Source organism: Phaenicophaeus curvirostris, chromosome 2 (assembly GCF_032191515.1).
Source record: "Phaenicophaeus curvirostris isolate KB17595 chromosome 2, BPBGC_Pcur_1.0, whole genome shotgun sequence".
NCBI classification, from domain to species: domain Eukaryota; kingdom Metazoa; phylum Chordata; class Aves; order Cuculiformes; family Cuculidae; genus Phaenicophaeus; species Phaenicophaeus curvirostris.
Genome location: NC_091393.1, coordinates 103,288,105 through 103,314,685, shown reverse-complemented (window position 1 = coordinate 103,314,685; position 26,581 = coordinate 103,288,105).

Genomic DNA, 26,581 nt, shown 5'->3' with positions numbered 1-26,581 from the left:
GAGTTGCACACACATTCTGCAGAGGCATAGGGAGCATATTCAAAGAAAATACAGCATCAGCAATCTCCATTTCATTCACAAAGTGCTTAATAAAATGACTGAGATTACTCCCGTTTAACACATCATTATAATTTATTTTATAGCCATAATAATCTCAGGTTCTGACATTAAAAAGACAATAAAAATGCTTAGGAGGTATTCTGTCTAGTTAATAAGCATGATGCAATTCACCAAACTTACTTCAACTTCTAGGGAACTGCGAAGAATGTTAATAAACTAGAGTGGTTGAGGGGTCTATTAATTTTGGATGGTGTAATTCGTATTCAGACACACTCTAGAAATAGTTGCCTAGACAAACATCCTCATCAACTGACTTTCTGAACTGTTCCTAGCACTCCTGTAATTTTCCTTCTGTTCCCTGCCCTTGAATGGACATTTCCTCTGCAGATGCAAAACCCTCTGTACGTGGTTATGAAACTGCATCCTGCCTGCATTCACCAGAGGGGTCCAAGCAAACATGCCATTCATGAAGCATTTACCTCCAAATACATGGAAGGGATGACCAAGCAGCATCCTCCAAGGCCTTTTTGTTCAGATAATCCTAGGCAGACTACTCACAGCTACTGCAGGTATTAAAACCCTGCTTTTGAGCTATGTAAAAGTAGTACCCCTGCTGACTGAGCTTCAGCTCCTTATTATGGAATTTTTCTTTTTCTTTTCTCTTTGTTTGACAGACTGGAGAACTGAAACAACCAAGGGATTAGTATTTGTTTTGGTTTAAAACATTGCAAAACCCATTTTGTTAGCGTAGCACATCATTTACCCTGTGGGCTGCTCTGTCCTTCAAAGAGTGACACCACACATTTGCCACCAGCCAGGCCTTGCTGTCGTTTTCGTCATGACACCTTTATTACTGGATGAGCAAGATTGCACCCAACACTTCATTTTCTACATAGCACAGCTCTTACCTGCCCCACTGAAAATATCACAGCCATTCTGTTGATCTATGCTTAGCTAAATCACAAAAAAATACATTGCTTGTCCCCTCTGTCAGGTTGTTGTTCCCTGGTGCCATGAGGGCTTTAGGTGAAAACTATGACATACGGTTTGCCCTGGAAATATATACACTGAATCTTTCAGAATGCATTACTGTAGCAAAGTGTATGAAATACTATTGAGTGAATATTGAACAACTCCAGAAAAAAATAGCATTCTACCCAATTTCTTGCTTTCTGTCTCAGGCAGATAAATAATTAGGAATTTGATAACAGAGAGCAAAACACTTCAATCTTCCACAAAATCATAGTAATAAAATGTGACAACAATTTTAATTTGTGCATTAGACTAGATCAAAAGAGGTGTTTTAAAGGTGTGTTAGTGCTTCATTTGCAATGGCAGGTATGCGACGTTCTGTAAGTCTGTGACATGGCCGATTATTTTGCATCAAAATTGTTACAGTTTGGGTTCTGTCAGCTGTGAACGCACTTGATCACTGACATTGGGAACATATTTATGAAAAAGGACAAATATTTAAGGGCCAAGAACTATTATAAAAGAGCCTGTGGGATCTGGTGCATGGAGAAAGAGCAGAAATAAAAGCCAGGTAGTGAGAGTATGAGTCCCCCCATCAGTCTAAGTCTGATATGGCCAGTAGCTACACCACTGTCAACAGAACCAGCTTGGCTTTAACCATGGAGATCTCAATGATGACACAGAGGTGTAGCCTGACATTTTCAGCTGGGGTTAGGGATGAACAGAAAAGGTCGGGGAGCCAATTGTGAATAACTGTAAATATTCCCATCTCTGTTGCCTATATATCAACTTTTTTTTTTCTCTCTCTTATGAGGATTGAGGAAAGGCTGATTTATTTTTCCTGCATCCTACAGATGCACAAAATTTAATCTCACTCCTGTGCTTCCTTTGCAATATTCAGTTAACAGAATGAGTGTAGTTAAATCCTGTGCAGGTCGGTAGGGCACCCAGTTCCTGCAGTATATGTCCAGTTTTCTACCTGCACATGTTTCTTTCCTCCTTTTCTCAATCTTGGTAAGGGAAACTAGTTCCTACAGCTATAAACCAAAACACGTATTTGAAAGAGGGAGAATTAATTATCTGTTAGATGTGTTCTGCTGCTCACCACTATGTAATTTAATTCAAAAGTACTGCTCCACAACAGATGTGATTTATCATGATTCTTTAGCAGCTACTGTTTTTATTTTGAAATTATCTAATTGATTATATTTCATGTGCTCTATGTTTACTTGCTTGTATCTCCTCCAAAACACTTTCCACACTTCATTTTGTCTATAGTGAGGTTCTACTTACTTATATATTTTATAGTTTTATATAATTACAGTATACTACATAAAATGAATGCAAGGTTCATGGTCAATTTGACAGATCAAAAGCAAGACTTAAATTCTCTTGGCTGAAAGCAACTTGAGAGAAAGGTAATTATTCGTCCTTATCTCTGGATTTACCTCCTAAATCTTTCTGCTACGTTACAAAAGATCTGAAAGGATTTTCTTTCCACTTCTGGCCATAGAACAGCAGAGGAGAATGCAAAAAGCTCAAATAGCATGTGAAAAGCGAAGAGACATTGCTACTGTTTACAAAGTACCAGGAACAAATCCTGCATCCAATTATTTCTCAAGTTACTCCTCTGAGTCTGATCCCCTATTACCCTGCATAGTATATGCATTTAAGCCCATTCAAAGTGGGCTAGAAAGCACTCCTGGCCTGCTCTGAACACATTGCAGCTTCACATGACACTGACAAAGAGCCACAAGAGAGCCACTTGTTTCTCAAAAAGATGCTTTAGGCTAACAGAAACTATTATCTATAAACCTTGTGTGTATCTGAGGAGAGCTGGAGGGGGAAAAATATGCTGTATTTCTAACATATCCTGTCAAGGCACCTAGTTACAGTTTTCATTCAGTTTAATGGGATGCACTTGGTCTCTGTTGAAAACAGAACAGAAACATAATATTGGTTTTGCAGAACAGGTTAATTACAACTCTTACAATTTGATTTCTAGAAAGGTTTTTGCCTCAGAAAATCACATAAAGATGTAGTAGCTTTCTGGCTAGAAGAGGTTAAACACAATTGTGTCACATGTACCCACAGGGAGATAGCAAAGAGGAGAAGAAAGTATGTGATTGGGTGTGAGCTGCTGCCTACAGCCCTCTGGCTCCCTGCGGGTCCATGACCCAAATGGAAGGGAAAGGAGAGATCCCAATAGCCACTCCTGGCCATCGGATGCATTATCTGAGGGTGTCAGGTTGGAGACAAGTGGCAGTGCTATCTGCTGAGGGTCCTTCCCTCCAGGCCACCCCAGCAGCATACCCATAGGCCTGAAAAGGGTGCCAGGGCCTCGGTGACAGCCAGGGACACCTCTGAGAAGGCTGCCTGCAGCTCGTTCTGGAGGATTCAAGGTGGCTCCATGTGCCCCTGAGCACCAGTGGAACTAAACTCTTCTGGACATCTGAGCTAGGTCATTTCCTCCTGCAGCACATCACATCTCATCATTAGAAGGGAATGATGTAAACTGAAACATTCAGAGAGCTTACAGAGGGCAACAGGTTGATTTGGAGTTCTACAGCTTTCTTAAAAGAAAATTTGGAAGGGTGATGGAGCTTTATGTCAGCTGTCCTCAGCATCTCAATCAGGTGACTTTTCGAGTAGCTGATGGGCTGATTAACTCACCCATCAAAGATGCACCACTGTCAGCCTCCTGCACATCTTTTCCTCCAGGGCTCTGCTGCTTATGGCCAGTGAGTTTTGCAGTAACTTGCTGCTTTCCACAAGTCAGTCAGGCTGACTGAATCCAGAACCCCTTCTCTTTCCTCCTCTTGCTCCCAGGAAGCCTGCAAAGTCTTGTGCACCCTTCACAATGAACCTCCTTCCCCACCACAGGACTGGACCCGATGGCTCCAAGTGAGGCCACACGGCAACAACAGGCAGTTTCCTGCTGGAAGCTTGGGATGGATAACCTGGCAGCTTCGTGGAGCAAAGGCAGAGTCAAAAAGTCAGGGTAAACCCCAGCAGGCAGAAAAAGAGTGCAAGGTAGCTCCAGAGTTCTCACATTAGTCATCTCCATGCCCTAATGCCTGAGGCCACAGCAGAACAGAGGTTCTGCTGCATTGCACAGCATTAGGCAATATGATAACATTTCCACCAGGCTGCAACGTTTTCACATTATCCAATTTGGTGTGGCTTAATAAATAAGCTAGAGCAATACAGCATGCTGTAATGCAATCATGTTGCATTAACATGCCATAACTAATGATTTTTATCAACCCTATAAGAAAAGAGGCAGTGGTGAAAAGTAAGTTGTGTTCCCATCATTGCCTGCTCCTCCCTCCTCCCCGCTAAAAAAAACAGACAGCTGCCTTCGGACAAGAAAAGTGTATTCAAATAACTACAGACATATCTGTTCCTATAGTGGAGATCAGTTTCCCAGAAATAAAACCACAGATTTTGCAAAAAGTATTATGACTTCTCATGTGACAGGACACAAACAATGTAATGCTGAAATCATAAATACTTGAGTAGGGGGAACTGCTTGCAATGGGGTATTTGATAGATCCATTTGGTGTCTTTCTTTAACTCTTCATGAGCTGATTTGGACAAATCCTCTCTATTTGTTCACTAATTCTTGCAAAGGCATGTTGATGACTAGTGAATTATACACGGCTACTGCCATCTCACAGTGTAAACAATCATAAATTATATCTGAGATACGAGGAAGCTTCAACTCTATTACAATAACAAGAGAAACTCAACATAATAACTTTACATTGTGTCAGGGTAAATAAAAGGGGACACTTGGGAATTTTTAAATGTGTGTCTCTACCACTCTTCATTTGGATTTGTTGCTGATAATTTTTCAGGTCAGCACCATGTGACCTATAGATTCTAACTTTTTTGAAGATATGTTGCCCTATTTTATGGTAGGGATGGGTTTGGACTGGAAGAAAAGCACGGTTGAGGACATTGTTGGAAGTGGGGGGCACTGGCACTTAACAACTGTACTCCTGTGTGTTCTGCCAAGGGGCATCTGGAGCAATTCCCATTAACTTCCTGAGTGGCAAAGTTTTGGAGCACTATTTTCAAATAGTATTAGATTTGGAAATATAATGTGAAGTTTGTGACTACAGAATAAGTTCTACTCCATTAAAATAATAAACAAAACTGACAGGTTATTCCACTGAGTTTCCGTGAAAACAGTTCTCTGGGGTCTCCTGTGCGGGTTTCTTATCTCAGAGTTTGATTAGCCGTTGCCATCAAGAGCAACCCACAGCCAAGAGCTAGCCCATGGAAAACAGCAGGCAGTCCAATACAATACAATACAATACAATTTCACCCTGAAATGAATTTTGTTTATTTTTTGCTTTGTTTTTTTTTTTAAATTGTTTTAAACACTGACAAATTTGTATGACCTCAGCAAAAAACTGCCAGACATGTTAAATGCCAGACAGTTTTTAATTGATGAGGTAAAAGCAGGAAAATTTACAACAGTAAAAATGCCACAAAATCAAATACCACAGTTCAAGTACAGACCAAAAAGGACTGAAATAGTCAACCAGTTGATCCTATGTAAATGATAAACCATTAGTAGCACATCCAAAATCATCTTCCATTGACCCTGACTAAGCTTTCAGTCAGTGGTGGTTATGAATACTTACTGCAGCAAACATTCCTCCTCTTAGGCCCCACTGTTTATGAATCGCATAGCTTGGCTGTTGAGACATTCCCCACATTCATCCACTGTATCTACTATAATCCTCTGCCCCTGACTTAGTGATGAGATGATTCATAATAAAAACCAAATGGTTATAGAAAGCAGGAGACTCATATAGTACTGGGCACAGTCTTGTACCTGATAGTCTTTAATCTTTGTGGTATTCTTCCAAGCCTTAATGTCAGACAAATAAGAAATAATCACACCAACACAGAAATGCTGTAAACCATATGCAGTGCCTGCATCCGTGAAGTTGCCTTTCAAGAGCTGGGATAGGGTTTTTGATGTTCTAGATACATTAGGCAGATAAATCTCACACTGCTACTTCTTCACAAGAACCGGTGACGTATTAATGACAAGAAAGGAAAGAATTAAGTATGTATAGAGAGGGGCGAAATCAGTTTGGTGGAATCTCATGTTAAAGTTGTGCCTTTTACACCATGACTCAACAGGCTTTGTCCCATAGAGCTCTTGAGGTCAGAAGGAATACCTAGTGAAATACGTTCTCCATACGTATTCTATGTATGTCTCTGTGTGGATGTAATGCTTTTGTCTCTCGCTGTATGAGAATAAATACTTAGGTAGAAAAGAAATCAGGGCAGTTCTTAGAAGAATAACGAATGACCAAGCTTTACACTGACACAGAGTTCAGATCTGTTATTAAGTAGACTTTAAGGATATGTGGGGACTTCGAATAACTGTAACTGTAACATACTGTCTCCATAAACCTAAAGCCTAGCATCTGATGAGAAGACTGACTCTGGCAAACTGGGATGCATGTAATTATACTGCTGGGTATAATTTATCCATCCTAATAATACAGTTACATCCATGCTAGTCCCTAAACAGTAATCTGTGTTGAGCTAGCAGATACCATAGTCCCATATGCATAATTCAAGCAAATTATTAAGATCATTGTGGATTTCCTATGGGTAACATTCAGGTTTAGGTTTAGATCTACAAAACTTTTCAACACACAGCAATCACTTCTACAGACATGAGAGTGACAGTATATTTTGTATACATCATTCCTAGCTAATCAGTTGGTCCTTGTGCGTTCCATGTATCTGTTATTTTTCCTTTAGTTAGTAGAGGGGTTTTGAACTACTAAGGCACAATAAAGTGAATTCAGAAACAGGTATTAACTAACAGATTTCAGATTTGTGGAGGCAGATGTAGTCACAGTTGCATGATAGTAAAGCATTTAGTCCACAGCTGATTCCACAGTGACTGGATGAAAATTAAAATCTGATCCAAAGCAATGTTACTCTTACTTATGCCTTTAAATCTTTTAGGCCCTTTATGAGCACAGAAATTTTCTACCTACTGCCTGCTGGAGTTTTGATTATCTACCTCTGCATTGTAAAAAAATTTTTAAAAAATTGTCTGATCTTACCTTTCAATTTTAAGAAGAAAACATTTTTTTTCATCTATTGTGTAAAATTATTCCCTATCCTGCTTTCAGTAGCCATCTTCATTTTTTATAGAAATGTAGCCAGAATTTCTTTGGAAATGTTCATGAATTAAATCAAGTAGAGTTTGGCCTGCTAGTAAATTCTTAAAGGACTTGATCCATAGAACATAGCAAACATTCCAACAGTCTTGAAACTTCCTTAAGGCAATATAAAAAACAAATCCCAAACTTGCTGGTCTAGGTATCAGAGGATAAAGACACCAATGGAGAATTTCTCCAAAATGACATACTAAAAATTACTACCAACCCTACCGAGGGAAGCATGAAGTTACTAGCATTTGCTTTGCAAGAATAAAAGTGTGAAAATACTTATTCCTTTTGTGACTAGCCTTTTTCTTTTACCACCCACTATGGTGAAACAATATGAATTTCCTTTCCATAGAGCCTATAAGACACAGAAAGTGCAATTTCACTAAATAAGAATTTTTAAACTGTATCAGATTCAGGCAAGAGCAGCTCATTTGTTTAAGTATTTGCTTACAAAACTCAAAATAATCTATTTTTTGGACTGTAAAATTCTGATCAGACATTCTTTTGGTGCACAGTTTCTGACTTCTTCTTGAGGCATTTTTCTCTAGGAAAAGATAGAAGAGGACAGTCAGACTGGATAAGCTGTAAGCTGAAGCACTGGTCTCTCTTGAGGGCATCACATACACAGTGCACTCCCGGCAGAGCCATTGAGACACTTTGTGGTCTACAAGAGCTGAAATATATACCTCTAGCTTATAAATTTCCATAGATTATGAACTCTGGTTGATATTAGTGACTCCCTACCTATGGACTGGGGACTTCCGGTTTGTTCATTGGTTTTACTTACACATTGAACTGAATTTCTACAGAACAGTGACATGCAATTCTCCCTCTGATCCAAGTCATGTTTCAGAAGTGCATTGCTAGGTCAAAGGAAAGCTCTGATTACATCATTCACATTTCATAAAAGTGGCAATTCGTTTGAATATTTCAAAAGTTTAACACTGACCCAAAACAAACCCTTTGAAATTCTGTAAGCATTTGCAGGACCTTGATTTGCCAGCATTTTTGAGTTGCTAAATCAGGGAACAGCTGCTGGTAGCTGCTTGGAGGATTAGGCTCTAATTTGCTAATAAGAACTGACTGCAGCATCTCAGAAAACAGTGAAAGTCATTCTATAAATAGTGAAGGTTTCTGTTACAAAATGCATTTACATATATTAAATCAAGATGCCATAATTAAGGTAACCATTTCAGAAGAATGTATAATAAAGAAAAAGTCATTAATAATCTCTCACTGCATGCGATTCTGGGAAAAGAATCTGATTGAGATAAGCTAATAATTTTTTTGCATTTGGAGAGAAATTGTTATATTCTCATTGGTTTGAAATAAATTACTAATAGTGAAAATGATAAGGAAAACATACAGGTCTATTAATAATACACTCTGTCATAGGTCTTCTAAGGCTTCACTAAGTATATCACAGTGTTTTTGTAATTACAATCAGCTAAATAGCTGGTTAAGTGAGAGATGCAATTTAAATGACAAAATTAAAGTGTTTGAACTATTCTCCTGCAGATTTGGAATGGCTCCTTAGAGGACCTGAAGTGCCAGTGGAGTGCCAGGATTCTCTATAGTCAGTGATTGTCTGCTGTTTGCAGTCTCCAATTTGCCGTATTGATTCCAAGAAAATATTAATGTAATCAGATGAAATAATTTCCCTTCCAGTCCTTGTTTAGTTTAAAGTCAGTACCATGTTTGCTATTGTTCTAAATGAGTATGTGATGCTCCAGGGAAGTAAGAGGTGGTGAGAGAAAAAAAGATGACAATTTAAAAATGGTACTGGAAGAAGCATTACAAAGAACTAATCAGCATTAGAAAGTGCTACACGTTACTCTGGCCTAGGCCAACATAGCCTAGAAAAATGACCCCTAAGATCCCAGAAGATTCCTAGTGGAATGGAATATTTGAGCCCACTACCACACAATTGCTTCTGACCAAACATTATAGAATCATAGAATAGGGTTGGAAGGGACCTTAAAGATCATTGTGTTCCTACACCCTGCCATGGGCGGGGACATCCCACTAGATCAGGTTACCCAAGGTCCCATCCAACCTGGCCTTGAACACCTCCAGGGATGGGGCAGCCACATCTTCCCTGGGTAACCCCTTCCAGTGTCACACCACTCTCATGGTGAAGAAATTCTTCTTAATGTCTAGTCTAAACCTGCTCTTCTCCAGTTTATACCCATTCCCCCTCGTCCTATCACCACAAGCCTTTATGAATAGTCCCTCTCCAGCTTTCTTGTAGGCTCCTTTCAGATACTGAAAGGTCACCATAAGATCTCCTTGGAGCCTTCTCTTCTCCAGACTGAACAAGCCCAACTCTCTCAGCATGTGTCCTCATAGGGAAGGTACTCCAGTTCTCTGACCAGCCTTGTAGCCCTCCTCTGGAGCCATTCCAACAGCTCCATATCATTCTTACGTTGAAGATTCCAGAAATGGACACAGTACTCTAGATGAGGTCTCACAAGAGAGGAACAGAGGGGTAGAATCTCCTCCCCCAACCTGCTGGCCATGCTTCTTTTGATGCAGCCCAGGATACAGTTGGTCTTCTGGGCTGCGGGCGCACATTGCTGGCTCATGTCGAGCTTCTCATTGACGAGCACCCCCAAGTCCTTCTCTGCAGGGCTGCTCTCAATCACATCAACCCCCATAATGTACTGAAAACACAGATTGTCCTGACTGGGGCAGTGTTTCAATTAACAGCAGTAAAGCTATAAACTCTGAACAGTAAAAATCTATGAAGAAAGTAAATTACCTTAACAACACAATGGCACAATTAGTCACAATTAGTAGAGATATAGATTGTAAGTGGTTAAAAATGAGTCTTGGATAAAGGGGGTGAATTTGACTAAAAATGCTTCCATTAGAAATACTTAACCTTCTTATCCACTAAATCCAAACATTAACCTGGAGATGGAAATCATGTTACAATTGAATAGAGACAATTACTTTTCAGTTTTGGTTTACAGTAATCTCAGATTTCAAACCTAATACAGTGATTTTGTGACCTCAGGCACCTCATCTAAAGTTCTTTCCATCTCTAAATGAAAATAACACTTTCCTGCCTTTGTAAAGAACTTTGAAACCTTTGCTGAATTATGTACATCTACACGCCTGAGAGAATAACTCAGCAACATGGGTGTGTTTGCACATCTGAGCCTAGATTGTATTGTGATCAAATTATTTGCTCTATCTTTACCCAAACAAATTTTGCTGGAAATATCATACCAGATGACTTAATAACACTTTGCTTGCTTGCACATTCGTTTTTCAAACAGAATTCTAAACAAGCATCTGAACCCTACCAAAATGTATGTACTTGACTTTCTTTACAGAAATCTATCCACTGAAATCCATGAGACTGGGCACATGCTTCACTTCTAGCATAAGTACACATAACAAGAGAGGATAAAATATCAAAACAGCACTATTTAATCCATTCAAAGTCAACACATCCTACATCAAACTCATCTTAATGCCATTGTCCTCACATATCTGATCTTGTTATACTCTCACTGAAGTCCTTGAATCCATGTCCTATTAACTTCAGTAACAGATGAAGTACACTCTTTTTCATTCCTTACAAATTCTAGCTATCACCTAAGGAATTGCCTGATCTCATTCTCTGTGTTTTTAAAGTGTTAAGCTTAATAAATGTGTTGACTGTTGGCAGAGTTTGATAGATTCAAATGAGTAGTGATGACACCAGTGAATACATTGTCTCATTAAAAAAATGAAAGAAGAAAGAAAAAAAGAAAGATTGGAAATGCATAAACATGAAAGAAGTACCTCTCTTTTAGCCTTTACCCTAACAAGTTATCAAATTATTGCCGCCTCAAGCTCTTTGTAGACATTGCCCAGTTTCCAAGGGAGAGCCATATCCTAATTACTGTACGTGAGTGAGGAAAGAAAATGGCATTTAGCAATAAAGTACAGGGCAAGAAAACACATCCAGTTTTTCGCTAAGCAGTATGACAGCACAGCCCCTGTTATTGAGTAGATTTGTGTAGCTGCAGAAATGCCCTCAGAGGGCTCTTGGTGAGGTGCACTCCAGTGACAGAAGAAAGACAAGTTGCTCATTCATTTCCTCTCATGCAGCAGATGGTGTGAATAACTGCTATGACAATCTCAGGGATGAACTGTGTGCCAAGCTGAAATATGAGGGTTCTTTTCCTTTTGATTTTTCCACTTGCATGGTCCAGGTGCTGCTTCCCACTCTAACTGAAGACATGGCTCACACATGAAATAACCATTCAAAGTACTCTGCCAGATAAACTGGCTTGGCAAGTGTTGGAGTGCCAGGCTTCTAAAAGGTGTTAATCATGGTTAACCATGTAAAGATGCAAATAGAGGAATAGGAAATTTTTACTAGTATCAAGCACTAGTTCCAAGAGCACAACTCTATTACTGGAGTCCAGAAACACCTCTCTGTGTCAATTCCTACCTGCCTGATTTGTGCAGGCTGATCTCCATTGCAGAGGTCGTGATGAGGATATAGTCTTATGCATGATCATATCTCACACTTGGAAAAGATTTTCCTCTCTCCTAAACTACCTACATAATTCTGAAAACAGGTCTGAAAAGGTGTATCTGCACTATGTCCTCCATCACTGATGTTTGAATGATGTGATGTAAGGTAGTTGGATTTGACACAAATATCAGTTATCCATTGGAGTGAGGCATTTTGCTCACATCACTAACTCCTGAGGAGGTGATAGAATATTCTTTCCTCTAAAAGAAGTGATTATTCTTTCTTATTCTTAAACCCTTGAGGTTGCATTTCTTACTTAGCAACAAACAAGTTCAGAAGTTTTCAGAAGTCTAAGCAAAGCCAATACATACATGAAGGTTATGTGCATGGTCACCAGAAGCAGCCCTGTTTCTGCATTGCAGCTGAAATCAGCCATCATCAAGATCGTGGTTTAGATTTTCTCTGCAAGTTCCCACAGAGAATATTGACCACAGAGATGCAAAACTAAAAGTACAACTACAATGATTTTTTTTCATCTGATACAAAGGCCACACACAACATGACAGCACTTGCACAAAAAAATGAAAACTGTTCTGATTTAACTATGACTCTGCTGTTTGTGTTTATCTAACACTGTGATTCTAAACTCATGACAAATATTATTTGGATTACTGTGAGTTATGAGTCAGGTGGAAAACGATCAGTCATGTTCCACAGAAGCATATGTGTTTGTATGTGTGTAAAAAAAATTATACAGGCCAATACTTGTGGGTTTTTTTTGGTTGCATTGTTTGTTTTGTTTTGTTTTTTTAATATATTTGTGTGTGCTTGTGCCAATATGTGAGGAAATAAACAATCTTACTTCAGAAGTAGTCCATTTCTTTCACAACAATCGCAGAAGTTCATATATGGAAATCGCTCAGCTTCTAACTTTGTTTATCTGGAATTTATAGCCAGATATACAACACAATATTCAAAGTTCAATAACCCGGGCCAGATTCCAGCTTTTCTTACACTGATATATCAGAGATTATAATTTTCAGAAACATCCTCTGGTAGTATTTAAATCTTGCTTTATGGAGGTAACTATACCGTGATTCTAAGTCTACATGCTTGTCAACGGTAACAAATTCTGTATTAATAAAAAGTTCACTGGAATGGCAAAGGTAAAGTGGATGTAACGTGCAGCAATATATACAAAAAAAGAATCTGACACAAACTGATGATTGTTTAGCAAGATATACGAGAAGAGGTGGGGAACATGGGTATAGAATTAGATTGTTTACTTTTTTACAGGAAAAATATTGCATAACAAATATGCAACTTGAATTATATGAATCAAATTATTTCATACCTAAAATCTCATCCATTCTCTTGTGTAGAGTTATTTAATTGAAAAACAGCTCAGCTGGAATCGTTAGCAGGCTATCCAAATGTCGTTTGGTCATACAAAAGAGCACTTAAGCAGGCAAAGTTACAATTACATGAATTGTCATCGTCAGACAAAGGATCTGAGTGACTTATTTTGACATACTATTAAGATGCCTATATCTGAAAGTTCAACCTGTGGCATTAAATACTTTCAAGTCCAGGACAAGCAATGCTTTTGAGCCAGAAGGTGCTGAAGAAAAATATCCTGGAACAGTTCTCTTTCTGTAAATTTAGAGGTCTGCTGCTCCCCTTCTAGGTCTGTACACCATGGGCCATAAGAAGTGGAAATATTTTACTTTTGAGTATTTAGCAGTTAACTAGATTTAATACTTTTGCTCGGTGTAAGGCAGACATTTACTTCGCAGCTGCTGAGTAGGCTACTGTATTTTCTATTTGTGCAGCACGTGAATTACCTGTGAAAACAACTCAGATCAGCTCACTTCAGCCAAAGCCATACATCTATGCAAGTAACATGCAATTATTTACCCCTTTTTTTTTTCCATCAGAACACCCAGTGCCCCTTATACTCTGTCTCCCATCTCAGATGTGGCATTTTCACTTTATTTCTCTCAATAGTTTTTCTTTCTCTACAGTATTTCCTGTCTCTGCCCCTTAATCTGCACAGGCTATTAGAAAACATATTTCTTTTTTAAACAGGATAACAGTTATCCAAGGTGCATGCTACCTGACTATACCTCATATGTCCCCAGTTGCTAAGATTCCAGCTATTCTCTTGTAAAAAGTGAGGAAAATACCCTACATAGCTAGCTGGAAGCAGCTCTTGTGACTTTTTTTCAGTGACTCTTCCTCTTGCTAGCTTTAGTCCAAGTCTTTATTTGAAAATAATCTCAAATAATATTAAATTATACTGCTAGAGAGACTTTTGCTTAAATAATAGCTATACAAACTGTCTCGCTTCATCCCTAAAAGGGAGTGAGTTAGAAATGTTAAAGAACCAAGAAAGAGATAAGAGAAAAGCAGGTATCTGCAAATTATCAAGAAAGGCTAAGGTTGGCTGGTGGCACGTATAAAAACTTTCAAAGGTTTACTGTATAGCGAAAGGGTTTTCTGGAATTCTTCAAGATGTAGCAATGTTAGTTGAGAGGAATGAAAATGAAACATTGTGTTGTTTTCTCTGAGATTGCGCTATTTGTATAAGCAGTTGTGCATTTTGTCTTCAAAGAAATGTGTAATCCCCTCCATCTTTGCCTTATACTGGGCATGCCGTCACAGGAGTGGTGGTTTATGCAGGGTACTACTGATGATGGTCTGTTGTAAAGCCTCTGGCAGAAATACAAGACTGGAGTTAAGAGAGAAAGTGAAGCTGTATAGAGCTGTGTACATACTTCAAACCTCCCAGCATTGATGTTCAGTTTCAACTCTGATGCCAGGCCAGGTCCTCCTCCATAAAGCAAGCAAGGAAAAGGTAAACCTGGGCTTAGTGAACATTTTCTGCAGAAGACTGCTTTATGCATTATAAGCATTAGGAGTCACAAGGCATATCAGAACGGGACCGTGCACTTAAAGAATTCTGTTGGATAGTGTATTAGACATGAAGTGAGAAACCCTTAGTTGTGCCTAACAAGGAGGACTGCAATGGCCCGAGAAATGTATCCTGAAGTACATTAAAGTTATTAATTTATGATATCTTTCTCTTCTACCAAAATTACTCAAAAAGAAATAGGAAGTGGTAGTGAATGAAAAGAAACCACATTACTATAAGACATTGGTTCATAGGCTCTGCTGCTAAGAGGATGCTACATTAAGGCTATGGATGTAATCTCAATGGGAATTTCAGGGGGAAGAGAGATAAATGGCTGATTCCGATGCAGAAGATGTTAGATAGCACTAGATATTTGCCTGGTCAAAAATAAAGTGAAACAAAATAAATCAAAACAAAACACTAAAATAACCAAGAGAATTCACTCCTCCTGTACAATATAGTCTCAGTGTTTTACCATCACAGTGCATCTGATCCTCAGTCTTCCCAGCCCTGCTGTCCACAGGTATTCCATTACATGCAAATAACACTCAACCCAGGGTGCTTAAAATGATTGCACACAGCTGGTAAATCACTTTTTCTACTCTATTCTTTGCCAATTTTTGCCCTTAATACTTATTTGACCTGATGATCAGACTACACACTGACTCAGATCCATCAGGATGAAAAAACCCCAGACCATTGCCAATCGAGGGCTCAGCTGGTTTTCTCCTTGCAAGTGTTTCTTGAAGGAACAACTAAATTCATCTACAGGTATGTTTTTCCAAGAAATAACTGTCTGCGTGTTGTGCTCATATAAAGATCCTTCATTGCCCATGTGCAACTACTGGTTTTACACGGTCAGGGAGAGAAGAGTACAGCATGCCTGGCATACACTTTGGAAAAACTAAGCCTCCCCAAATAAAAACAAACACTGTGGGCCTCAGTCCTTGCTCCCTTACACTTGGCTCTTACATTTGCTCTTATGTTTTGAGAGTACCAAGCAGAGCTGCTGTGCTTGGGACTTTCTGATCCCTATCTTAAAGATATTGCCAATAAGGAACCACTATGTGAGCTGTTTGCACACCTGCATAGATTCACAAAATATAGGAATGCCACATGAAGACGTTAGCTGCTGATAATTTCTATCCTGGATCTCTTGGTATTAGAGTTTTAGATAAGGTTAGGAAAACTACTAGCACTTTACATTGCACAGAACTAAGGGCTAAAATTTTAATAGTTCTGTCCAAGAAGACTAAAATAGGACTCTTGCTTTGATGACACTCTCAAGTCCCTAAAGTTTCCTTTTATGAGTTCTGTGAGGGAGAAACTCATCCAGTTTTTCCCTTTTTCTAATAAAAATATTATTGTTTTATAAAACAATAATTTCTCTCTGCATACATACAAATAAAGGTTTTTTTGTGTTTGATTTCATTGGAAAAGGCCTTCATACAATTTTCACAAAACAGCATTATGGAATGATGTTTACCATCACCACAACAATGTTTAAATCTGGTCCCCTGAAAGCAAAGTGAATTTTTACAATTAGTTTCAGTATGCCCATAATTTTATATTTGAGTCCTTTTTCATCTTTAAAAAATTTAGAACTTACCAGAAAAGTTCTGACTTTACTACTCTCTATCTTTTCAGCGCCAGTTAATTTTATATCTATGGTAAGCTGATCAAAGCCAGATCATTAATTGCTTTTTTACAAAGCAATGCAAGACCCATTAATTTTGAAACTGAGCCTACGTTATGAATGTTCTTGTGGTTTATGCTGAAGATTGATCTGGTTCCTATTTATTAGTGCAGTTCTGTGTACTTTAACTAATGGCCCTCTAGGCCTCCAGACTAATGGTTTCTTCTTATGTTTTTGTGAAGAAGTATTTGCCACTAACTTAACAGAAAATTAGGTTCATGAAATAAATGTGTATAACACTGAAAGAGAAAAATCAATGAGAAAACCAACAACTGCATAATTTAAAGGTCTCAACTGATATGGAAAGTCATACTTTATATAAAGAAGTAAATGGATATGATTCCAGGAAAAAAGCTGGATTTCTAAAATGTTTGGCTGCTTTACTGATCAGAAATGCATTAAATAGTTTTGAGTCACTCCTCGTTTCTCTTTTATTTTTATTTCCAGATAATCTGGTATCAGTCAGACCCACTGAGAATTGTTTCATTGTATCCTTCCTGGCTGCCCAAGTGGGCAAGACATACAATTGCCATTATTTGTGACTGGAAGAAATGCGGCCTTGAATGTATAAGGTAAAATGCATTGGTAAATATAAAGCTCCATCACACTAGAATGGTGGTGATTTCATTCCAAATTCATAGAAGTCAGGATCCGAGTGGTGATGATGGATCACTATGAAGGTAGTGTGTGAAATAAGTGTTGTCACTTACAATGGTGTTTACCTTCATATAGTTGTTTAATTACTTATGTTTAGGTATTTTAACTGAAAGCAGTCAGTTATTAAACTTCTGAAAGTTGATATGTTTAGGATATGAACACCTATTCATTTATAACTTCTTGTTCACAACAACTTAATAGCATCATTACACATTATAAATACATCGCTGTGCATGATAAGCATGATATGGTACATAAGAAAATTGGATTGCATATTTACTGTAATTATTTGATGAGATATCATTACACCACTTAACTATCTTTTATTATTTATCTTTCCACTGAACTATGCTTGTGATTGCAAACATGTAGGATCATTACTGTCTAAGCTTAACTTTCAACCAAGAGAACAAAAGCAATTCTGATATTGTTTGGAAAAAGCACACTTAACTGGAAGCATTACCGAGAAAGGGGCTGGAATGACATACAATATTTCAATATCTATGTACATCAGCCATGGAAAGTCATTCAGATGCTGATGGAATCCCATCTCTTGCTTTGATGACACTCTCAAGTCCCTAAAGTTTCCTTTTATGAGTTCTGTGAGGGAGAAACTCATCCAGTTTTTCCCTTTTTCTAATTCCCGAGTCCTAAAACAGGCACATTGCAGGCCAGCAGTCATTCCCATTCATTGTCCACTAACAGTCAGGTTAAACTTCCGTGTCATAAAAACGCCGTCCTGGTTTTCCTTGGATATGAAAACGATTTGCTTAGAAGCTCACAGGAGCTTGATGCAACCACAACTCTAAAAAGAATGGGGCTGCAAATGCTAATATGGCTGTGAAAGTTAGAACAAATGGAATGCAAGCCACTTGTTAATGTCTGTATTTCTGAGCTATTTGGTGTTGGACAGACCTCAATGCTGCCTGGTTACCTGGGGTCAAAGTGGGTACTAAGTTGGCATGTAGTTTGCTGCTGTCTGGGCCACCACTAACATAAAAATTTTATTTTTTTTTAATCTGCAAACTAAATTTACTTGATATGGAAATTGTTCATATGTAAAGTATGAAACCTCATGATACTCTTTGGAAACCAAGGCAGGCTCAAATCCTATCTATAAGCACAAGTAGAACCAGTGAAGAACCTGTATGTGAAGTATCGTATAGGTATCTTGGCTGGGGCTTCTGTATCTCATATTCCTCCATGGGGCATCTGAGAGATGCTAAAGCCCCCCAATTTAACATGAATATATCCTCCAGTGCACTTTTACATAACTCAAAAAATAATTTTCATTTAACCCATTAAAGAACACAAAGAAATTATATTTTTCATGGCAGAAGCATGAGGCAAGACATCTAATAACTGACTGCTATGATAAAGAGAAACCTATAATTTTGGTCTTACAGACATCTTTATACATTTCTTTAACAGATTTAAATATCTTTTCTCATTTCCAGTGTAACTTCATTTCTCCACTTTTCTAATTTTTCTATCCTTTGCTGATAATCATTCCTCTATTGCTAAGTGAAAGCCTCACTTGCATCAGCAAAATTCCCAACCAAAATGCCTTAAACTCAATCAATAAAAGTGAGTTTTATAGAGCATCTGAATTAATGAGGCACTGATAAAAATTCAGTCGTTTCACTTTCCATGCAAATGGGCTCTAATATGCTGTATTCAAGGTACAATCCTTATGGCACTAACAAGAAGTAGTGGGCTGAATGCTAAATGGTCACACTGTGCATTCAGATGATAGCTACTACCTTCAACAGCTGTCTAAATCGTATCAGATGGGCAAACATGTCTGCTGAAAACTAGGTAAATATGGACATTCCCAGCAAAGCTGACCTTCAAGCCCTATTTACTAGTTACTGCTTAATAAGCCATGGTGGTGGTAGCGAAAAGTACATCTAAGAAATGTCTTCTGGTACTTATCACTGTAAGATATATATGTAACCTGCAAACAATAAAGAAGAGAATTTTTGCCCCTCAAACTATGCTATACTTTTATATGGGCTAAATATAGGCTATTTTGCCTACTTCATGGGCAGGAATTCATCATGCCTTGGAAATGTGAGTATCAGCATATAAAACCAGTTACTTAACTTCACTAGACCACAGTGGCCCTGCAGAGTAAAATAGCCCTGCCTGCAGAAACTACCACATAATGGTTACCTATTCTCTAGGAAAGCTTGTGGACAGATTTTCACAGCTCATATTAATCCACAGATAAATACACAGCACATGCTTTTGCCTTACTGCTTCATTTATCATTCAAGAATGGCTTTAACCCTGGCTGCAGTGAGGCTGGTGCCAAGAAAGCTTCCCCAAATACCTCTAAACATCTGAAGCCCAAACTCAAATGCAGATCTCTGCCTGTCTTCTGACGCATTCTATTATTATACAAGAGCAGTGAGAAATATTAATATTCAGTGACAGAAAAAGAACAATTTAACTAGAATAATTTATTTTAAAAAACATCTTTCGTCAGAGCAAAATCAACTGTGATCAAGACCATTTACCCTACAGGTCACTTCCTGTTAATGAGAGATGTACCTAACTGATATTTAATAGGAATCCTGACAACGTAATTTGAAAGATATTTTTGCCCCTAGTTGTTTATGCATCTCAAAACACACTGTTGTCAAATCCTCAGTTTGGTATTCACTAGTGGAATAAATATTTTGAAATTCTCTTTTTGTTCCCTGGTTAGATGGAAAGAGAAGCTGGATACTAGCTGTGCACGGCTCAGCTGTAGTAGTAGTCTTTTGATCTTGCACTTTGGTTCAGATTTTTGATCTTTGATTCCCATGCCTGTTTTTTCCCGACTGCTTGTTAACAGCTGTGCCCAGGACATTTCTTCTCACTGGAGGAGTTCACTGAGTCCTAACAGTGCCTCTCTGTTTGTGCTTTCCCTTCCCCTGATTCTACCCTCTCACATCTCATGGTACACAGAACATGTTGCCAGAATCAGCCTTCCAAAGCCTGAAATGATTTAATATGAACTACAAAATGTCATCTATACAATTATATGGAAAATGGGAGAAATAAACAAGCATAGAGAAATATCCTTGGAATAATTCCGCAAAAAGATTTTTCTTTTAAAAATATAGGCTCTATTACACTCAGGGGAAGCTTAGGGAGTTCCTTTTTCCAATTTCTTTACTCTTATGAAACAAAAGTTCTTCCCACTGGGCCTCTGAGTTTCTGCATGCACTTGATAAAGCAGCTGGCCTACTAGAGAGAAAAAGGGAAGGCTTGAGGTTTCTAGAGTGAATTTTATGCCAAAGATCACAGCAGAAGTGACTTTTTGCCTTCTATTTTATTGTGCTACTGCAGCCTAATCTGGACCACAGCATCACAGAGACAGCCTGAATACCAACAAGAGGATTCAGATAGGAAAAACCCAACACAGGCATTAGCTAGCTGTAAGTAAAACCAAATATATAAAAAGGTATGCAGGCATGTATATGATGTGTGTGTGTATATATAAAGTAAAATTTTGTTATTGTTTTTAAAACAGTATCTATAATGCTTTGAGAAACAGTAGCCTGCTAAGAAGAAACTGGATAAACCAGATATTCAAATACCTGGGAAAGGAAAAAACAAATATTTGAGGTAGTGGCTGTTTGCTTCATAGCCATCTCCTACTTTGTGATTTGCTCAACAGGCAACATTAGAGTGAAGAAAAAAAAGCCCTAAACATTTTTGAAAACATCTGCCAATCATCTCTTCTGTGTTATGTTGTCATGATGACTACAAATAAAAACAGGAAGGTTCAGCAGAACATTTGATGGTCCATGCAAGGTTCAGGCCCATCAAACCCAGAAGAATGAGAACTATACCCTGTGTGTGGGACAACAGACTTGCCTGGATTTGTCAAAGCCAGTCTTGCAAGAGGGGTACTTGCTTGGACTCATGAGTGTTGAACACCAAAGTCACCATGAGTTTGCAAATGGGACTGGTTCAACTTGAACAACTTTATCTAGTAAGACAGATGGATTGGGTGGTGGTTTAATGCTCAAATCAGCTGAGTGGCACCTGGGATGAAGTAAAGACCTCACAGCCTTCTGTTGCTTCAGTTAAGAACAGAAAGACCCCTGAAAGCATCTACTGAGCTCCTGTCCCTGAAGAGCTGAGTCCTCACTTCTGACAGCACAACAGGCCTTGCCGAGAGCCAACATGTAATAATTGACTTAGTCCCACCTTGCCAAGAGGCACCAAAGAGTTTCCATCCAACATACATATATATATATATAAATATGTGACCACTGTTAACTGCTTGTAATTGTCTAGTGCTAAAGTAGTAAGTGAATTTATCAGTGGCAATTTTGAATGTGTTTTAGCTGTCACTTTAAATAAATTACCTAATGCTTCTTCACTGTGAAATTGCCTCATTGAGAGTCCTTGGGAGGGCTCTAACAGACATTGCTAAATTGTTTAACCACTCCAGTGACAGCCCATACAGGTGCTCTGGCAGTGAATATTAACCTGTTTATGAAAAACCCACAAGGGGTCTCTGACAGGCAGACCTGTGGGTGACAGTCTGTGAGGGAACTCTCACAAGTAGCATTAACTCTGACTGGTGGCTACCTCATATAACTTCACTTAGTACCCTTCCAAAGAGGGAGTAAGGAAAATCACAAAATCCTCTAGTCATAAACCGTTGACTGTGTCTGGGACTAAGGTCAGATCCAGCTAGCAGCTCTGCGAGCCTGACTGCTCAATCTACTACTAACATCTTCAACTCCTACTTGTAAAAGGTAAAGTAATCCATTTGCCAAACAGCTGAGAAAAGGAAGACAACACGAGACAAAAACTCCATGTGACACTGCTTCTCTTCAGAGAAAAGCGTGAGAAGGAGTGTTACAGATGTTTAAACACCCCCAAGAGTGATAATCATGGAATCACAGAATCACACAGAATCACAGAATAACCAGGTTGGAAGAGACCCACCGGATCATCAAGTCCAACCGTTCCTATCAAACACTAAACCATATCCCTCAGCACCTCATCCACCCGTGCCTTAAACACCTCCAGGGAAGGTGAATCAACCACCTCCCTGGGCAGCCTGTTCCAGTGCCCAATGACCCTTTCTGTAAAGAATTTTTTCCTAACGTCTAGCCTAAACCTCCCCTGGCAGAGCTTGAGGCCATTCCCTCTTGTCCTGTCCCCTGTCACTTGGGAGAAGAGGCCAGCACCCTCCTCTCCACAACCTGCTTTCAGGTAGTTGTAGAGAGCAATGAGGTCTCCCCTCAGCCTCCTCTTCTCCAGGCTAAACAACCGAAGCTCTCTCAGCCGCTCCTCATAAGGCCTGTTCTCCAGCCCCTTCACCAGCTTTGTTGCTCTTCTCTGGACTCGCTCCAGAGCCTCAACATCCTTCTTGTGGTGAGGGGCCCAGAACTGAACACAGGATTCGAGGAGCGGTCTCACCAGTGCTGAGTACAGAGGGAGAATAACCTCCCTGGACCTGCTGGTCACACCGTTTCTGATACAAGCCAAGATGCCATTGGCCTTCTTGGCCACCTGGGCACACTGCTGGCTCATATTCAGTCGGTTGTCAACCGACAATATAATACAGCAAAGGACTGATTCTTGAAGTATGAACAAATGAACTAATACTTTTAGAGGAATCAGAACAAGCTTGTGAGTCATTAAAAAGCTAAATTTTCAATTTATTTTTTCTTCTGCCTTAGTCTTACTGAGGAAAAACATTCTGCCTTTCTTCCAGGGATTCTTTAGCTTTCAGTATCTAAACGTGCAAGAAAAGATAGAGGAATACAAGGGATCACAATAAGGAGGAATACTGGACTTGGCATATCAGCCCTAGCCATCAACATGGCACCTGCCAGCACAGTGCTAATCCATGTGTCAGACCATGTCCTGCCTCCTGCTCTTTCCCCTGGGTGACAAGTATATTTATCCGCACAATTTTATAGCCATCTGTTAAGTGGGCAAATAACATCCCATGCTCCTATTAAAGTCTCTGCCTGCGTATTCAGGCCAAAGGATAATTAAGATGCCATTTGAAACATACCTGAAACAAGATGGGTATGAGAAGGGTGAGCTGTTCTGAGGTCAGTTCCCACAAACAGCACTAATGATCTCCTGAGTAATGAATTAGGGAAGAGCAGCAGAAGAACCAGGAGTTGGTGTGAATACAGTCAATTTGGCTGCCAAATTAAAAGCAAGAAAACCAAATTAAACAGTATGTTAAAAGAGTGTGTTCTGCTTAAATGGCAATGATGATAGAACTTTATCTCAAAAGCTGTTTCAGTTGCATCTAATAATTGCCTTGTGTAAAACAAATCTTTCTCTCGTTTCACTTTTTAATGGCTGAAATATCACCATCAAGGTCCTGAAAATCTGAAAAAGCAATTAATATTGGCTTTTGTTAGATTCTTATTAACTCTCATAAACAACTGATTGTATCACACAAAGATCAGAGAACGATGAAACACCCAGTCCAGCTTCTCCCAGCCCTTGCAGCACAGATGAGGCAAATACAGATTTGAGGAGAAGGTATACAGGATGACTTTTTCCATCAAGTGCCAATAAATCCGGGTGTGTTGCTGAGGAAGTCCTCTCAGGAAAAAAACAGGAGAACTTTCACTGTCTATTTTGATGGCAAGCTATCCTAAAAGCTAAGCACTGGGAGGAGAATTGGGTAGTGTTTGGTGTTTTTCTCAAAGCTTTAATTGTGGAAAGCATTGCTAGTCAGGTTTAAATTTGAATTTAAATACACATTTAAATCACATTTAAATATTTCACTTGCTTAAATAGAATTCTGGGATTAAAGCCTATTGGGCTGCGTGCTCTAAGTACATACTGTGACTTTAAGTCACAAAACATGGAAAAGAGCAATGATGTTGAGTACAACACTGCAGAAGCTCCCAGATTACTGGTGCTTTGCAGCCATATGCTCTTTTGTCTGTTGCTGTCTGAGCAGAAGTATCACAGGAATTACATGAAAAGGATTCACCTTTTATACCCAAAAAGATGCTGTTTTTAAAACAGAGGGAAGGTGTCTTCTTGCAGCCAGTGCCCCTCTGAAGCTCTCTGAAACCAAGAAAGGTGAGCAAGAGATCCCCTGCTGCTTCAGTGCAGGGTTCACTGAGAAACCCAGAGCAGTGTCTAAGCAAGTACTGACATTGTAAAGCAGTGACACATTTCACGGCAGAGGAAAAAGTAATGTATATGGCTGTTAGAAAAACTGTCATCCAAAGATCTACCCCTCTTTGAAGGTATTCATGCCCTTATGAGCAGAACTTTACAAACATACCCAGTTAGAAGTGCAAGTTGTGACTACAGTCCAAGAAAAAAGCAAAAGTTGAACCTAAAAAAGAGATAATATTTCTTCTACCTCACTTCTGTATTGTAAGAAGAAAGAAGAGGACAATAGCTTAAAGCAAAACCTTATCTCCTCTCTTTTGTCAAAAGTTTGAAAAACTCAGAATTCCAGATATGCATTTTCTATTTTCAAATGCAAAAAGGTATCTGCATGGTAAAACCCCAACTCTGCAAGCTTACTAAGAAGTTTCTTTAAACAGGTCAAGGTAAGCAGAGTTTTTGTTGCCCAATCCTTTATTCATTCATTCATTTAACTCTTATCCCTTGGATCTAAACCATGCCACCTCCCTTCTGTATGCAGGTCTGCTTTGCATTTTAGCAATTTGTTTATTGTTAGGCACTGTATTAAGTTTACTTTTGGAAATCTGGAATTTTAGAATTCAGAAGATGCAATCATTCATTATCCTTGATATCATTCACTAACGCACATCATCTCTCTCATCTGCTCACAGGCTATTCTAATACCACTCCAATCGCACCTTATCTATGTGAGTCTAATTTCTACTCTTACTACAGTCAAAAGAACGGTGCCCGTGTGCAGATAATGCCCTTTTCTTGTCAAGCAGAATGAAAAATAAGATGAGGTAAAGGATGTAGATGAAAATTAAATGGGGAGAGTAACTGTAAGGACTCTGTGCTCTCCCTCACTGTACCTCGGAAATTATGAATGAGGTTTGAAGCTTGAGGAAATATATGTGGAAGTGTCAAATATTTGACACTCTTCCACTCTTGGAAGCAAGATATGAAGCACATTTGTCATATCCCATTATGAAAAGCATCTAATTCAACTGATATGATAGAATGCAAATTGTTTAAGTGGCTGCGGTCTCCCTGGGGTGTAGAAATGGCACTGCGCGGGGCTGATTACCAAGGTTTCTTGTACACAGTGCATAGTGCCCAGGAGAGATCTGCTAAGGGAGGGGATTGCCTCACTGTCAAGTGCTGTGTTGAGCTGACTTTTGAGTTAACATAAATTATTCATGTCCCTTTTATCAGTTGTTACCCTTACTTTGTCCTCTGCTCAATTTTGGTTCCAGTTGCCACATTCCCTGGTGTCTTTCGAGTATAAATGATGAAATGATATTAGAGGCACATTTGTAGTTATTTGACTCTTGCTAACAACTTCATACCTTTCAGCACTTTATTATTAATATATCCTAGGGTTAAATTGCAGAAACTATGATGGTTGTTTTGTTACCACAAAAAGTACTCTAAATTATTTCTCCTCCATAGGAATTTTGAAATTATTTCTATGTTTTTAAATCCCAAGAGTTATTTCTAACATAAAATGAAATTGTTCAGTGGCTTCTTTCTGTCATTTCTTTAGCTTTTCAGTTTATAATAATTTCTTTACTAAGTAATGCCTCTTAGCTAAATGTATATCTTACTCTAAAACCTCTAAAAGAGACTACAATCTACTATTGTAATCCTATCACAGCAAAAAAGTTCAGGATTTCCTTTGAAAAATTCCTTAAAAAAAATGTGTGCATTAGAATTTTCTATCAGCAGCTGAGAGGCTCTAAGCAAAATACTCAAAGCTTTCAACGCCCCTTTTTTTAAATATAAAATCACGCAAATTTATACTAAATGGATTTTTAAAGGTATAAATTCTAAGCATAAAGGAACCCTTTTCAAAGCAACTACAGAGATAAGAATCCATTTCTCTTTGGACTTTCCCTGCCATGAAGGAATTAATTCAACATTTTTGGAGCTGTGGCACCTGTACTACATGAGAATCTGTTCCCACAATCTTACAAGCAAATCTCCAACCGATATGGTTGTGTCAGCTGTAGTTAAATATACCATGCTAACTGGCCATTCTTCTAAAGATTTTTAAATACCCAGAGAAAATACCCAAGGTATCCATTCATCCCTCTGCTGCTCTCTAATCCTGTTACAACTGCATTGTGATGTTGGAGTGGTTAATTGAGCAGTTACGGAGCATGAAGTACAGTAAAATGAATAGAAGATGAAGAGATGTAAGAGTCTAGGAGTGATAAAAAAATTAATAATTGAGAGGGACACTCAGAGCTGCTGTGGTTAAGATTTAGAAATCTTTGAAATTTAGGCGGAGACTTCAGTTCTGAGGAAAAAGGTAACTCCAAAATTACTATTTCACCCCACTGGCACATCTGGCTGAAAGAATACATCAGCCCAAACATCAGCAGAAATGTCGAGGGGGCAAGCATCAAGACATGGAAAAATCAGTTGTGCAAACCTTCAAACTCCCGCAGACATCA